Genomic DNA, 14889 nt, shown 5'->3' on the forward strand with positions numbered 1-14889 from the left:
TATGGGGCTATGGCCTTCTTCCTCTTGGCCTGTGCTCTACCCTTTTCTCTCTGTTGTTATATGAAGAGGGCAGCTGCTCTCACCTGTCTATTTGCTGGAGCTGGAGTTAGATTTTGGGTTGTGCTGCCCAAGGTGCTCCCTTCCCCAGAGGCACCATGTGCTATGGGATGCAGACCTTGAGTCCTTGCTCAGCCATTACAGTGCTGCATGTAGGAATAACCCATTTCTTGTTCTGAACCACAGAATCACGGGGTTGGAAGGGACCTCTGAAGATCTCCCAGTCCAATCCTGCTGCTAAAGCAGGTCCTTACAGTAGGTCACATAGGAAAGCGCCCAGTTGGGGCTTGAATGTCACCAGAGAAGAAGACTCCATCACCTTTCTGGGCAACCTGTTCCACTGCTGTCCCATCTCACAGTAAAGAAGTCTAAGGACTGGGCCTCATCAGCAGGAATCCTATGGAATGGATCCCATCAGTGAGCAGGGAGGATGCTCTGGACCAGCAACAGCCAACAGAACCCCTCAGTGTTCATCCTGCAGAAGTCAGTGCTGCTCCTGCCTCTTTCAACCCTACAAGTGGTAAAACCCCATTTTTTCATACCTACAGAAAAAAAAAAACACCTAGTTGAATTAGAGACAGATGGCTTTGCTGTGCCAGTGGGTGGTCCTGCAGCTATTTGGGGTTGGATGCAAAAGGGCTGGGGGGGCTCTGCTGGGAGTACTGGGGTCAGCTCATGAGGGAATGGGATCATAGAATCATTGGAGTTGGAAGAGACCTTAAAGGCCATCTTGAGTTCTCCTGCTGTGTCCGGGACTAAGCTAGATGCTGATAAGCAAAGAGCTGTTTTTCCCTACCATTCACTTCTACCAAGCCAGAAATAGCCTGCCCGAGTTAGCTCGCATAGCAGCATTTCTCATTCAAAAGTTAATAAGCTTTGAAATTGGATTTTAATCAAGTAATCTTTGATCCTAGGCACTAGAGCTCCATTAGGAGGGTCCAGTAAACCAAGTTTCATCTCTCTCTCTCATGTTGTTTCTTTATTTTTTTTTTTTCCTCAGTCTTGCAGAGATGTTTTAGCATTTGAAGAGCTGCGTGTTGTAGGATTTCTGTTGTCCCTGCTCTTATGATCTCATCCCATCCCGTAGATGAATGGAAAAACTGATCTGGCTAACGTCTTCTTTCCCAAAGTTTGAAGCCTGTAAGTATTTTTTAACAGCTTCTTTTGGGAAAAGTGCCAGAGCTCTTGGAATCCAGCTCTTTGCTAGCAATCAGTGAGGGGGGGACAGGGGGCAGAAGATGTGCTGTGGCTCTCAACGCGTTACCTGCCTCATAAAAAGAGTACAATGAATTCTGTGTCCAATTGCAGAGCAGCTGGGGTTGGAGGGAGCTCATCTTTTCTGACCTTCCTGCTCACAGTTGGGTCAGATGGAGCTGGCTGCCTGGGACCACAAAAGCATTGGGCTCTCTTCAGGGAGAGAGACTTTGAGTACCTCCAAGGATGGGTGCTCCATCCATCAAGTGTTCAAGGAGTTCTTATATTTAAACAAAATTTCTTGTGTTTAATTTGGACTGCTGAGATAGGTCTGGCTCCCTTGTCTTTGCTCCCTCTTCCCTGTGCATGCAGTTGCGCTTGCCCACATTCAGGGCTTTCTCTTCATGAGATTCCCATCTGCCCATCTCTCCAGCCTGCTGAGGTCCCTGCAAAGGGCAGCACAACCATCTGCTCTGCTGGCCGTTCCTCCCCGCCTTGTATCTTCTGCGAACTTACAGACAGTATGCTGTGTCTGGTCATCTGAGTCACTGGTGAACTTCATTAAGGGACCTTTCCTATCCTTTTCACGAATTTTGGCAGGCAGCAAAGGAAGTTATAGCTGGACTTTGGGGTTATGTAGTTGCACTACCACTCAAGGGATGGATTTGGTTCAGACCTCTCCAAGTTGTTATTCAGAAGCCTCATAAATCTGCACAAGGACTCCTGTCTTGGTTTACCCTCTGAAGACTTTTCTCTTGATCAGATGGAGTGGAGCTTGGTTTTATTTTTCAAAGCTATATTTAGATTCTGGTGCACAGGCACCCGTTTCCTGCCGAAATACTAACTTAGTGAGCTCTCCAAGGACCAAACACAGTTCCTTCCTTGGCTCATGTAATGATCAAATCAGACGGGGGAGGTTTCTTTCAGTAGCAGAATAACCACGCAGAGCCCCTGCACAGCTTTCCTGTAGTAGTCTTGTTATCCCACGAGTCGTCATTTGCTCAGGGTCAGGGCTCTAATGAGCATCTCAGCCCAGAGCCTGCTGGGAGAGGCTGTAAAGGATCTGTGGTGGGCTTGCCAGAGGTGGTTTGGGCAGGATGGCATGTTGGCAGGCCAGGTGTGCTGTCTGTGAGCCGTGCACTCTGCTCTCCTTACTTCTGTTGTCTGTCACTGAGGACATTGCACTTGCATCGCCTTGGGCTGTGAACACCTGACTGCACACTTATCTCCTTTCCTCTGGGGAAGAAGTATGTTTGCCTTTCCGTACACTTTACAACCCCAAATACCTGCATCTGGTATAAAACTACCCTGATGGCCAGCTTTTGCCATTTCCAGTACTTCTCAGGGCTGCTGAGCCCTGTGCTGGTACTTGCTGGGAACATGAGCTGTCACATGCTGGCTCTACAGGACCGTGCAGTCTGTGCTAGGCTGACAGCACCTTGAAGGAAAGCTGGTCTGCTGCACAAGACTGGCCCTGCAGAGAGCAGGGTGCTTAGGGTGAGCCAGCACCACCTGCAAGGGATGTTTCCAGCCAGCCAGTCACATGAGAAATTAAAACTGACATTAATCTAGTGGATGCCAGGCCAGCACAGTTGGCAGAGCTGATCATACCATGTTTTGGAAAGGGACATCAGTCCTTTCTTGTATTAACAGAGCAAGCAATCTCTCTCTCATGGCATTTAGTGATCAAATATTTTGCAAAGCTATTTGGAGAGGTTACCCAATCCCATAACTGAGCAGCAAGAAATGTAGTGTGGCTAAACAGCATTGTCCAGCTTAACTCCTCTTCCAGGCTGTGTGCAAGGTGTGAACGAGCTGTCAGCAGCTTGCTGGGTGCTAAGGCTAGACTCTGCCGTGGAGGGTGAGAATTTGGTTTTAGTCTTTCCAGGGCTTCCCATTATGTTTTAAGGTCTGGTTACTGCCAGGGCTGTGTGTCTCTCAGAGTGTCTGTCTCTCTTGACCCCATCAGTGGCGGTGAAACATGGAGCCAAGTTTCCAACACCTCTTCTGGAAACCATCCCATGCTGTGACAATTTTCTGTTTGGATGAGAAGCAGACATAGCATGAAATAACTAGGAGCATTTGCCATGGAGAAACTCTTCCCATTCCATCCCTATATCCTCTTCTCCAACTGCTTAGCATCTTTCATAGGATCACAGAATCACTGAGGTTGGAAAGGCCACTAAGATCCCCAAGTCCAACCTAACAACCATGCTCACGTCCCTCAGTGCCACATCTCCACAGTTCTGTAACACCTCCAGGGACGGTGATCCCACCACCTCCTTGGGCAGCCCATTCCCTGGAGATGCCCTCACTGGATATGCTTGCATGAAAGACACGCTGGCTGTGAGAGAGACTGAAGCTGGGGCATGAGGCATGAGTTCAGGATAGAGCAGATCCAGCTTTGAGTCTCTGCTCTGCTAGATTCAGGGAAAACAGCTTTTTCTCCTCACTCACAGGCTGGGGAACCTCTGATCTGTGCAGTCGTTCCCCAAGCTCACAAAACTTCACAAATATATCTTCCTGAGAAAGGTTGCTGGTGTTGAAATAGCATTTTAACTGTCTTTTTCATGGTTGTGCTGTATTGTGACAGGTTTGGAAATGATTATGGGGACTGGTAGGAGGATGCTATAGAAATGCTATATGCCGTGATTGTGCGGGCCTAGGCAGGGGGAGGAGGAAGGATGGAAAGCTGTTGTAAAACCATTGCTCCAAGGGGAGAAGAGAGTGTTTGCCTGGAGCTGTTCCCAAGGGCTGATGCTCAGTGCACAGGCATCTATCAGTCTGTCTTCTGGTGTGGCCAGTGATGGACCACTTGGCAGATCTGACTGTACCTGGAAGAGCAGACTGAGGGCCTGCTGGGGACAGGCATTGTCCTTTCCTTATTCCCTATGACTCTTTTTAATGAGGGTAGAATTTGTTCTCTATATACAAGGATCATACCCTGGGCCTACTTGTGTTGGGGTGGCAGTCCCACTTGGACTCGCATACTGCTCAGGAGTGCTGCTGGGGGAGCTGTAAAGTTTACCTGTCTGTCTTCTCCCTGTACCAGCAGTGACATCAACAAGCCAGCCTGCAGCAAGGGATGCAAATGGCTTCACCTGGAGGTAACTGTTCCCAGGTGATGATCCCCAGGGACTGCTTTGCAGAGCCCTGCCAGAGCTGCAGGCAGACACGGGCTTGCTTGGATTTCAGCGCTGAGCTGGTCTGTGCCAAAGCCCATTTGCATCACTGTGAAAAATGGTAAAATTATCGTTAGGTGTTCACTAAAATACTCTAAATTTTGCAGAACATGAGGCATGAGTCAGGCATTGAGACCTGCATCCAGAGGAGGAACAGAGTGGGAAGAGGCGGCAGGAGTGCTTATGAAATATTTTGTTTCACTGGCAAGAGGACAAGAAATAATTGGGCCCTAAATCAAGGAAATGGGAGAAAAGGAACAGCAAATCAAGGGAAATGGTGGAAAATTAGGTCTTAGAGTAGAGAAATGTGTACACATGATCACCTGGTAGTTCTGGCAAAGATATATGCCTATAAATCTCCTTTTTTAACCTTTTCTCTGCTGCTTCAAGGGGATTAGCATCAGATGTGCTCATCCTGTCCATCTTTTCTAGATGTGACTGGCAGTGCACCCCAAGGGCTGTGGGCAGCCTGGGGAGCAGGAACCCCATTGCATAGACCCTCCCTGGATGTGCAGAGGAGTAGAACCATAGAATTGAGTAGAAAGGGACTCTTAAAGGCCATCTGGTCCCACTGCCTGCACTGAGCAGGGGCACCCACAGCTCCATCAGTGCTCAGAGCCCATCCAGCCTGACCTTGGCTGTCTGCAGGCATGGGGCACCACCACCTCTCTGGGCAGCCTGTGCCACACTGCCCTTATTGTTAGACAGCTTCTTCCTTCTATCCAGTCTAAATCTCCTTCCTTTAGTTTGAACCCATTTCCCTTTGTCTTATCACAACAGGCCCTGCTAAGCTGTCTGTCTCCTTTCTAATAGCAAGTCCGTGCCATCTCAACCCTGGAGACCCAGGGCAATCCAGGATGCCCAGCAGGCTGCTCCAGCCCCAAGCCTGTCATCCTGCATTTATTTAAACAACCCCCTGACTCCCCTCACTCCCCTTCAAGTCCCTGGCTTATTTTTCTTATAGAAAGAATGAAATATAAAAATAAAGCTTTGTGTTTGCTTTTCCAAGCCCTCCCTCCCACTGCACGGTGCGCATTAGCTCCCCGAATGCTCGAGTCAGACGTGGCCTCTGGTTAAAAACAGCAACCACCCTCGTGCCTCGCCTGTTTCCCAGGAGCTGGCAGCCAGACAATAACACTGATGGGATCGTCTTCATCAGAACATGTCAGCCCCTCTGTGAAATTTAAGTAACTTCAACTGGGAGGCAGAAAATGATAAAGAAAAAAAAAAAAGCGCTAGGGAGAAAAAGCAGGGAGATGGGGAGATCAGAGGAGAGCTGCTGCAGGAGCCGCCCGTGCTGGGACAGTGGGTGCGGGCAGGTAGGAGCTGCTGCTCCTGGATCAGAGGTGATACGAGTTGTGCTGCTGATTTGTTCTGTGGTTTTTGTTATGCTGGAAGAGCCGACCCTGTCTTTCTGAACCGTTTGGATATCTGGAGGCAAAAGTGCTCTGTAGAGTGAGGTATTAAATTATTCTGCTGAAAACAAAAGTCTTGGCTGAGCATTGCTCTGAAGTCACTGGCTTTGGCTACGTGACTGCGTGTGGCTGAAGAATTCTATTAGGCAGATGGAAGTGTTGTCTCCTTCCATGATATTGAAGCATTATGGGAGTTTCCAGAGGTGCCTAATGCAGTCTGATCCAGGAAAGCCTTCTTCCTGGTGTTGTCTGGCTGTGGGTCCGTCCTGGTGGGATGCTGGTGTCTGTGCGGTGTGAAGGGCACAGATAGAGAAGAGGGGTGGGCTGGGGTGGTGTTCCATGGCCCCAGGGTGTGTAATAGCATCACAGATCCCTTTCTGTGGTCTGTACATTAGACTTGTACAGTTACTATAGCTCCAAAGATTGTGGTGGAGCTGAAATGGGTGCCAGCAGCAGACGAGGGGATGGGCAGCTGTCTGAGCCCATTAAACAGAAGATCAGGGCTGAGACAGTGCTGAGTGGTTGCCATCTCCAGCTGAAGAAGCCCAGGAGATATCAGGCAGAGCTTGTCATCTTCTGCTTTTCTGTTTCTGTAAACCTGGAAGGTGCTGGAAGCTGCTGCAGTAGAGAGGATGAGCAGGCATGACGGTTGCTTTTTCTGCACGCTCTCACGTCGTTTCAGTCACTGCTTGTTTGCTTGCTGTTGTTGTGGCTGTGTTTTTTTTTCCTTCCCCTGACTTCATTTCTAACATAAAAAGTTATTTAGCCTGAAAGTGCACGGGAGCTCATTGTGCAGGGAGCTGCAGCACAAAGGGTTCCAGAAGCAATCATGTTTCCTCTCACCAGCACAAGCCATGCGACCAGATGATTCAGAAGCACAACATCTGCAAGTCTTGAAAGGAGTTCTGCTCCATTTGACTGAGAGCAAGGAGAAGGAGGAGGGAGAAGGGGGATGGAGAAGCTCTTTTGGTGCCTGGTATTGGGGATGCGGCTAATTGCTGCGTCACCACTGCATCCCACTTATGCCATGCCCAGGGGTGCCTGAGTTTGTGGTGGGTGCAGGGGTGAGCAACCCATGACCGTTCATTCGTTCCCTTTGGCCTTGGGAACCCAAGCACGTCCAAGCCCACAGGCCAACCTCCCTTGGGATGCTTTGGGTTTGCATGCACATTTCCTTGCTCCTTGGGTGCTGTTGGAATGGAGCACTGCACCAAGTGGGAGAGGAGGAGGAGGCGTTTGAGAAAATGGCAGGGACAAACAGCTTTAAAAAAAAGGCCTATTTTCGGAGCGCCGTTTCTCATAACCTTTATCGTCTCCGCTTTGCTTGCCTTCACAGCCTCCTGCTTTGATTTCCCGTTCACAGTTGTTATTCTGGCAGCCCCTGGAAGAAAGGAGGGTGTGAGGGTTAAAGAACAGCTGTGGGAACGTAATTAATGCTTTGCAACTGTTCTGAAGGCCTTTAGCACCTTGCCGTGACCCAGCCGGTAACATCTGTGCGTTGGCAGCAGCCAAGCCGTAAAATTTCCCCCCTCCAAGTCCCACACAAAGCAACTGTCATCTGCCTGAGGCACGCAATCAGGGCACAAACTTAACAAATCTGTAGAAAGGCTGCAGTGCAGATGGCAGCTTGTTGGGTGCTGGGGTTGGTCAGAGGCTCCAAGCTGCTGGTCCATGTACGTGTCCAATGCGGGAGGTGGAAGAGACCCTCTCTTGCAGGGATCTGATGGTTGAGATGGGATGTATCCAAATCTGAGAGTGGCACCAGCCCCTTAGCTCACTCAAGTTGGATGGCTCTGGGCTGAAAGCAGTGCCCACAGTGTCCGGAGCTGTTGGGATGACTTCAGCACGGCTGTCCCCAATCCCACAGGATGCTCAGAGCATCCCTGTTTGGGGACGTGTTTCATCAAGGTCTGTCTTTTGCAGTGCTTTTCCCATTTTATGGCTAAAGGGCACCTTCAGGGCCTGCCACCCTCATTTTTATGTAAGCTGTAATTCAGAGTAAAGGAGGCACAAAAGTGCCTCCAATTCTCAGGAGCTCCAGCTAGAGTTTTCTTTCAGTCCCAGAACGCGAGGCACAGCTGGCGCTGCCTTGGTGACCAAAGAGAGGATGAACGAAAACGCTTTCTGTTTTTTAAAGATTGGCTTTTTCTTCTGCCCTATCTCCATTTTCCCCCCGTTTCTCCAAAGCCAGCCCCCTGAGCTCCCAGCCTTCAAAGCCCATCATGCACAGCTGGAGGGGAGTGAGCCTGCCAAGGGCAAGCATTCGTCCTTTGCTCTTTTTGGTTTTCTGAGAGGCCTGTAACTGTGCTGAATGCCAAGCAGCCCTGACCTTCACCCAACTGGGGCTCCCAGCTGCTACAGCGTTCTGCAGCATCCCTGCCTGATAGGAATTCAGCCTGGTGCTTCCCACCTGCAAGTTTTATCTGACAAATGGGTCTCATTTCTGATTCTAGTCTCCTTTTGATGGACCAGACCGTCTGCTACCTGGGAGAGGTTCATAGATCTGAAAGGCCGGAAGGAAGCATTACATTTCTTCTCCTTTGCCTCCTATTAAGAGTGTGCCAGAGACGCTAATCCCACATTTGAATTTCAGCCAGGTAGCTGGAAGGGATGGCTCAGCAACCTGCTCTGATGGACTACCCAGTGCTGCTTCTCTTCACGTCTTCCCGTGTTTCTCTTGCCTTTGGGCAGGAGGGAGGGGTCGTTGATGAGAAGAGCTTCCTCTAAAGCAATCTCTTTCTTCACAAGTCAGATGAGGATGTTTTTCTGCATTTCTGATGAAATTTCTTCCCTTCAGAAGAAAATGTGGTTGGTTTTGCAATCGGCTCCCTCCCGGTAATGAAAGCGGTGGGGCAACAGGGGGGTGGCAGCAGGGGAATTAGGGCTCACACTCTGACGGCAGTACATGATAACATCTCAGGTACCTTTACTCATGCAGCTTAAGCCATGTAAGTGGGTAAGACATGATGTCCCCATAGGCCAGCTGTGCCTTGCAAGCTGTATGGCCTCTCAGCATCTTGGACACCTCTGCAATGCACCCCTGCTATTGCACTGCTACACCACTCTCCTCTGAAGAGGGATATGGATTACTGACCTGCTGAGATGCAGCTCGGCCCTACATTCCTCATCCTGAATTATTTTTTCTTTGGTTGACATTTGCAAGTAGGTGTCTTTTTTTTCCTTCTTTTTTATTCCTGGTAGTCGTGTCTTAGAGTCCTAATTCCTGAGCAGCACCTCTTGCTGGTGCATCCTGAGCAACTGTTTGTTGCAAACAGTTTATTTCAGGGGACAAGAGGCAGGAACAGGACGTGACTATGGTTCGGGTGTTGAAATACAAACTTCTTTTTTCTCATGTTCAGTGCAGTTTCAGGCATGTCCAAGTCCTGCTGGATGGAAAACAGTCAGCAGGTTGGTGGAGGCTGCATGGCAGTGAGAAGCAGAGTCTAACCATAGAAGGAAGGCTGAGTTGGCTCTGAAGGTTGGAGAAATGGGGTGCAGGCGAGAACAGGGCGGCGGATAGATAAGTTACACAAAGCAGATTGCCATGGCTTCTTTTCTTGCTCTTAGCCCCCTCAACTCCAACACAGTGATTTTTAGGAGAAAATGAGTGCCAAGACTATATAGGGAACAGCCACCAACTCCCAAGTGTTCTGTGAGGCAACTGCTCTTTTCTCCTGGGACCATTCTGTGCACATGGCACATGTCCTGGGCAAATTCCTGTGCACTCATTTGATGATGGAGGCCTTCAAATCTCTATGCTTGAAGGAGACACTATTTCACATCCCCACCACAATTTCTTCTCGTATGGAAAAACCCCCACGTTCGCAGGCAGCTCTCCTGAAGCAAGGCAGCGTTACATCCCTCCTATTAGCAGCGCTTCCAGAGGCTCTGCAGCTCCTGCTGACGTGAGCAGAGCTGCTCAGCAAACAAGATGTGAGAGGTCTCCAAAGAGCACAGACCTCTCTTTGCTTTTTGCTAATCGGGTGCTGTAGTGCCAGGCCTGGGGAAACAAATCAGTGAGGGCCCATCTGCTGAGTGCTGGATGGGGTTGCGTGCATGCTTGTTGGCATGGCAGAGAACGTGGAGATGTGGCACTGAGAGAAATGGTTCATGGGCATGGTGGGAATGGTTTGGTAGTTGGACTTGGAGATCTCAGTGGTCTTTTCCAGTGTTAATGATTCTGTGATTCTACGTTGATGCTGGAGAAAGGAGGTGCCACCTGGCTGTGTTTGGGCTGTCACCTGGAAGTCAGACGTGTGTGTGTTACCTGCAGGTGGGAGGAGGGAGAGCCAGGGTTATGGGATAATATGGTACAGAGCAGTCAAGTAATTTAATTCTTAAATCTCGTCTCCCTCAGGCTAATCTCCTCTGAGCCTCTCTTTGCTCAGGTCAACTGCTTTTAATTAGCAAGCTTCATTGATCGGGGTGGGAGCGGGAGCTGCTGTCCAGACCTTTTTAACCTGGAATCTTTTCTTCCTTGCAGAAGGGATGGTGCTACTTGCAGAGGGACCCGCAGGGACACCGTGGGATTACTGGTAGGAGGATGGTGTGGGGCTGCCCACAGCACATCTCCTCTGGCACTGCCTGGGCAGGGAACCCTGCAGTCCAGCACAACCCAGCTCCCACCACCACATCAGCCTCTTGCACTGGCTCACTCTGAGCTGTCGCTAATGAGGATGGTGCTCATCATGTGATCACGCCTTTGGGCAAGGGCGGTGGTGCTGCTAATTGGCTTCTCTGGCTGCGGTTTCCTTAGGAAACAAGGTTAAAGCAACTGAGCTCAAAAATGTACCTCCCGGAGGAATGCACTTCAATATTTCTTCCCCTGTAAATGGAAACAGCTCTATGCCTGACACCAGCTCCTTTCTATCACCAGGTGGAACCAAAGGATGTAGGTGCATCTCTGCTATGTTCTCTCTTGGTGTGTTGGTCCTGTGGCCCAGCCCTGGATCAACACATTTTCTATCTAATGTATTTGACCATCAGAGCCACGAAAATTCTGAAATGAAGTTCTCCCATATAAATCAAATAGAAAGGAAGTGGCTTTGTATCAAACCACTGAATTAATATAATTATCGTATCGATTAAATCATCAAACAAACCTGCAGCTCCTCTATCAGATTCACTGTGCCTGGTTCACGCTCCCTGAAGCACAGACCACTATGCCAACCGTTCCCTTTGCATTCCAGGCAGAGAATGGAGGCTGCAGTGATCTCTGGCCGCATCTCACACACAGAGCAGGCCTCCAATGCCCATTACAGCTGTCAGCCAAAATTATATGTATTTGGGGAAGAGGTGATCTCTCACATACCCGCTCCGATGTGAGTCACTGAGCCTGAGCTGGCATTACACAGCTTGATGCGTTCCAAATTACAGAAGGAAAGTGCTGTCGAGTCATGGCCTGTTGGGGCTGAATGTGGCACCGGGGCACGTGCACCTCCCCTGCAGGCAAAGGGCTGCGTGGAGATGGGGAGGGGCGAGAAGTGATGGCCTCAAGTTGTGCCAGGGGAGGCTCAGGCTGAGTATTAGGAAACATTTGTTCTCCGAAACACAGGCTGCCCAGGGAAGTAGTGGGGTAACTGCGCCTGGAGGTACTGAGGAACAATGGAGATGTGGCACTGAGGGATGTGAGCATGGTAGGGGTGGGTTGGAGTTGGACTCGGTGATCTGAGAGGTCTTCTCCAACCTTAACGATTCTATGATTCTATGATCTCTCACCCAAAGGATTCTCCTTGAACATTCACCCCCTCTGCTCTTGTGCCTGCTCCTGCTCTCACTGCTCTGCAGCTTTGGGGTAAGGGAGTATTTTCCACCTAAAAAATGCAGCTGTAAGATGTGGTCTTGACTTTAAAGCAGGGTCGGAGTCAGGCAGGCAGCCAGCCAAGAGCTGGGCGTGATTATTCAGAGGATTATGATCAGTGAGTCTACATCCATTGACCTGCAGGACTCAGCTTGAAAACATTAAGAACTTGTCACAATTTGGTGCTAAAATTGCCTTTGAACCCCCAACAAGTTTTCTCCTCCATAGGCAGCTACAAGAGGCAGTCGCTGTCTCTGCAAGCAGTGGCTTAACTTGGTTTTAAGTTCTGAAGCAATGCTGGAGGAACGAAGGCGATGGCTGGGGCAGTGGGAATGTCCCCGTTTTGGGCTCAGCAAACCCCAGCATGGCTCACAGGTCCCGCAGCCACATCCCTGCTGGCTCAGAGCTGATAAGCGACGCAATTTCAGCCTCATTCCAGCTGACAACAAGCAAAGACTGACTCATCCCCAGCAGTGTTATTTCAGTGTGAGTTTAGCCTCCAATTGTGCCGTAAAAAGAAGAAAAAGCACGACTGCTTTGCAGAAAGAGCCCTCATTGTTCCTTTAGTTTGGGGCCGCTCTCTGCTGCTCGTATGCTAATGGCAAGCTCCTTGCACAGCTCAGTGGGGGAGAAGCAGCAAACAAGAGGCATGCTCCAGGTCTGGCTTTCTGCTGTGCTCAAACTTTTCCATGGTTCCTGCTCTTTCAGGAAGCAGTCTGCAGGTGAGGCGTGAAATGCTTCCACTGAGCAAATTGAAAGAGACTGTCTCGGCAGGAGAGGGATTTGAATAACCTTGCGCTGTATAAGTTTTGGGGGGAGGCTCTCAGCCTTCCTTGCATGCAGATTTCCCAGGGGTGGTGCTTTTCGTCCTGCATGTGATTTGTTTTGGTGTGTCTGCGCCACTGTGTGTGGCTGGAGATGGAAAGCTGGAGCAGAGCTGTTCTGAGCATGCAGGTAAGAGGTTGCATGGCCAGATTCACCTCGACATGATGGTAAACAGCTCTCAGAGGCTAGCATCCTGTTTCCCTGCACTGTGCCCAAGCGAAGAAGCTGATGGCCTTCCTGGTGGAGGCAGTGTTTTGGCTGCAGCCCCCGTTTCAGAAGTTGAGCAGCTGAAGTTACCCCCATGCATTTCTTCAGGCGTCTCCTGGAGAGACATTCTGGTCACCTGCTGGTTTCAAACCCCAGGCTGTGCTGGTGGGACCTTCCAGAGCATCCATAGCCTGCATTGGGTTAAACCACCCTAGATCTGTACCAGCCAAGTTCCAGGTTGCACAGAGAGCTGGAGGTGCCCCAGGCCACAGGTGGGCCCTGGGCAGCCTGAGCTGGTTGGCAGCCAGCCCATGGCAGGGGAACTGGGGGGGGCTTTGGGGTCCTTTCCAGCCCAACCATGCTGTGATTCTATGATTCTGTGAAAGCAATGCGTGAGGGCTCTGAGCACTGGGCTGCAAGCAGGATGGTGCCCAGGATTTCGCACCTCGACGAATTTCTGCACATTCAAATATGACATCTCGGCACTCTGCTCCCCTGCTCATCTGTATTCTCCCCCCAAAGGCAGATGCTCCAGCCCAGCATTGGCATTCAGTGCTGGTGCCGGCACCTCTCACCAGATCAGAACTGGGATCGATTCCCCCTGCTGTCGGCCGTTTGCACTCTGCCATCCACCCAACGCCCACAGCAAAAACTCTGCCTGTGCTCTGCAGCTTCTCCCCGCACCCTTCCCTTCCCAGCATCGCCCCGAGCTGCTCCGCTGCCCGGCCAGGGTTCAGCCCTTTGTCCTGTGGACTGCGCTGAGGCTGGGCTGCTCCTTTTCGCAGAATGAGCCTCTGCTTAGGTCAGCTGTAATTTAATCAAGCGGTACAAAGGATTTAGTGCACCTTGCTGATGGAAATTGCCTTGGGCTGGACAAAAGAAATATGCGTGCCTTTCCCTTCGCCTCCTCCTGCAGCAGCTCAGGCTGTGGTTGGTGTTTTCCTTCCCCTCCCCGCTCCCTGACACGTAACTCAGAGGCAGTTCACATCTTGCTATCTGCCTCAAAGTCTTACGAGGCTTCTTCCCTCGCAATGACGAATTCAGCGAATAAAGCCCACAACCATGATTTCCCTCAGGGTCCCTTGTAATAATAATTTCTGTAAATAAAGGCTGGAATCAGGATCTCTGTTGTAATAGGATTTTGTTTGTGCAAGGGCTGGAGCTGCAGCCCCCTGGCACTGCCCTGTAATAGGATTTGGGGCGCCGTGGCAGTGCTGGGGGGGCAGAGGGGTAGGAGGTGGATGTGGGGACGTGCTAGGACATTTGGGACGCCCTGAGCACAAGGCTGAGAGAGCAATTTGGCAGCTTCCTGAATGAAGGGTGTGAGAAAGCTGTGTGCTTTATTTACGGCTGCTTGGGTGAGAAGAGGGTGAAGGAGGCAGGTGTGATAGCACGCTTGTGGGGCTGCTACATGGTTTTCTCACCTGTTCTAGCGGCGTGAAGCACACGGGTGTGGGGGTAGCACATGTGTGTTCACACCACTGTCCCTCTAGGAGGTCTTCCTTTGCCAAGCTGTGGGTGTTGGTGGGCACTTGTTTTCATCTGGAGGGTGGGAATGATGGGGTCTCTGTTTTGCATGGTATCCACAGCTTGCTGGATGGAGGTGGTGTGTTTTGAACACACACCCATCAGTCACATCGTTAAATGAAGGCTTTCAATCTCGTGTTTCTGAATGGGGAAAGAGGTGGGGAATGGGAATGGTGGAGATGAAGGGAGATCGAATGGGGAATGCTAGATGGAGGAATGGGATGGGGAATGGAGGGGCAGGGGTAAAATTAAGGCCTTTGACACAGTCCCCCATAACATCCTTCTCTCCAAATGGGAAAGATATGGATTTGATGGGTGGACCGTTCTATGGAAGAGAAACTGGCTATGAGACCATATCTGGGGAGAGGTGGTCAATGGCTCAATGTTCAGATGGAGATTGGTGATGAGCAGTGTCCCTTGGGAGTCAGTGCCAGGACTGGTGCTCTTTAACATCTTCATCAGTGACACTGACAGTGGGATTGAGAGCACCCACAGCAAGTTTGCTGATGACACCAAGCTGTGGGGTGCAGTTGACACATGAGAGGGGCCGGATGCCATCCAGAGGGACCTTGACAGGCTGAGCAGTGGGCACAGGTGAACCTCATGAGGTTCAATAAATCCAAGCACAAGGTCTTGCACCTGGGTTGTGGCGGCCCCCATTATCAGTACAAGCTGGGGGATG

The 14889-nt window shown here is 50.5% G+C and overlaps 1 long non-coding RNA gene across 1 annotated transcript; it reads left to right on the plus strand.

Annotated features, from left to right (window-relative positions):
* The first annotated feature begins 441 nt into the window (after positions 1-441).
* On the plus strand, positions 442-10820 carry LOC125693744 (uncharacterized). The gene is made up of 3 exons (XR_007377235.1): positions 442-577; positions 1058-1197; positions 10332-10820. It is a non-coding gene; the product is annotated as an uncharacterized LOC125693744 (long non-coding RNA).
* The last annotated feature ends 4069 nt before the right edge of the window (positions 10821-14889 follow it).

Source organism: Lagopus muta, chromosome 5 (assembly GCF_023343835.1).
Source record: "Lagopus muta isolate bLagMut1 chromosome 5, bLagMut1 primary, whole genome shotgun sequence".
Lineage (NCBI taxonomy): Eukaryota > Metazoa > Chordata > Aves > Galliformes > Phasianidae > Lagopus > Lagopus muta.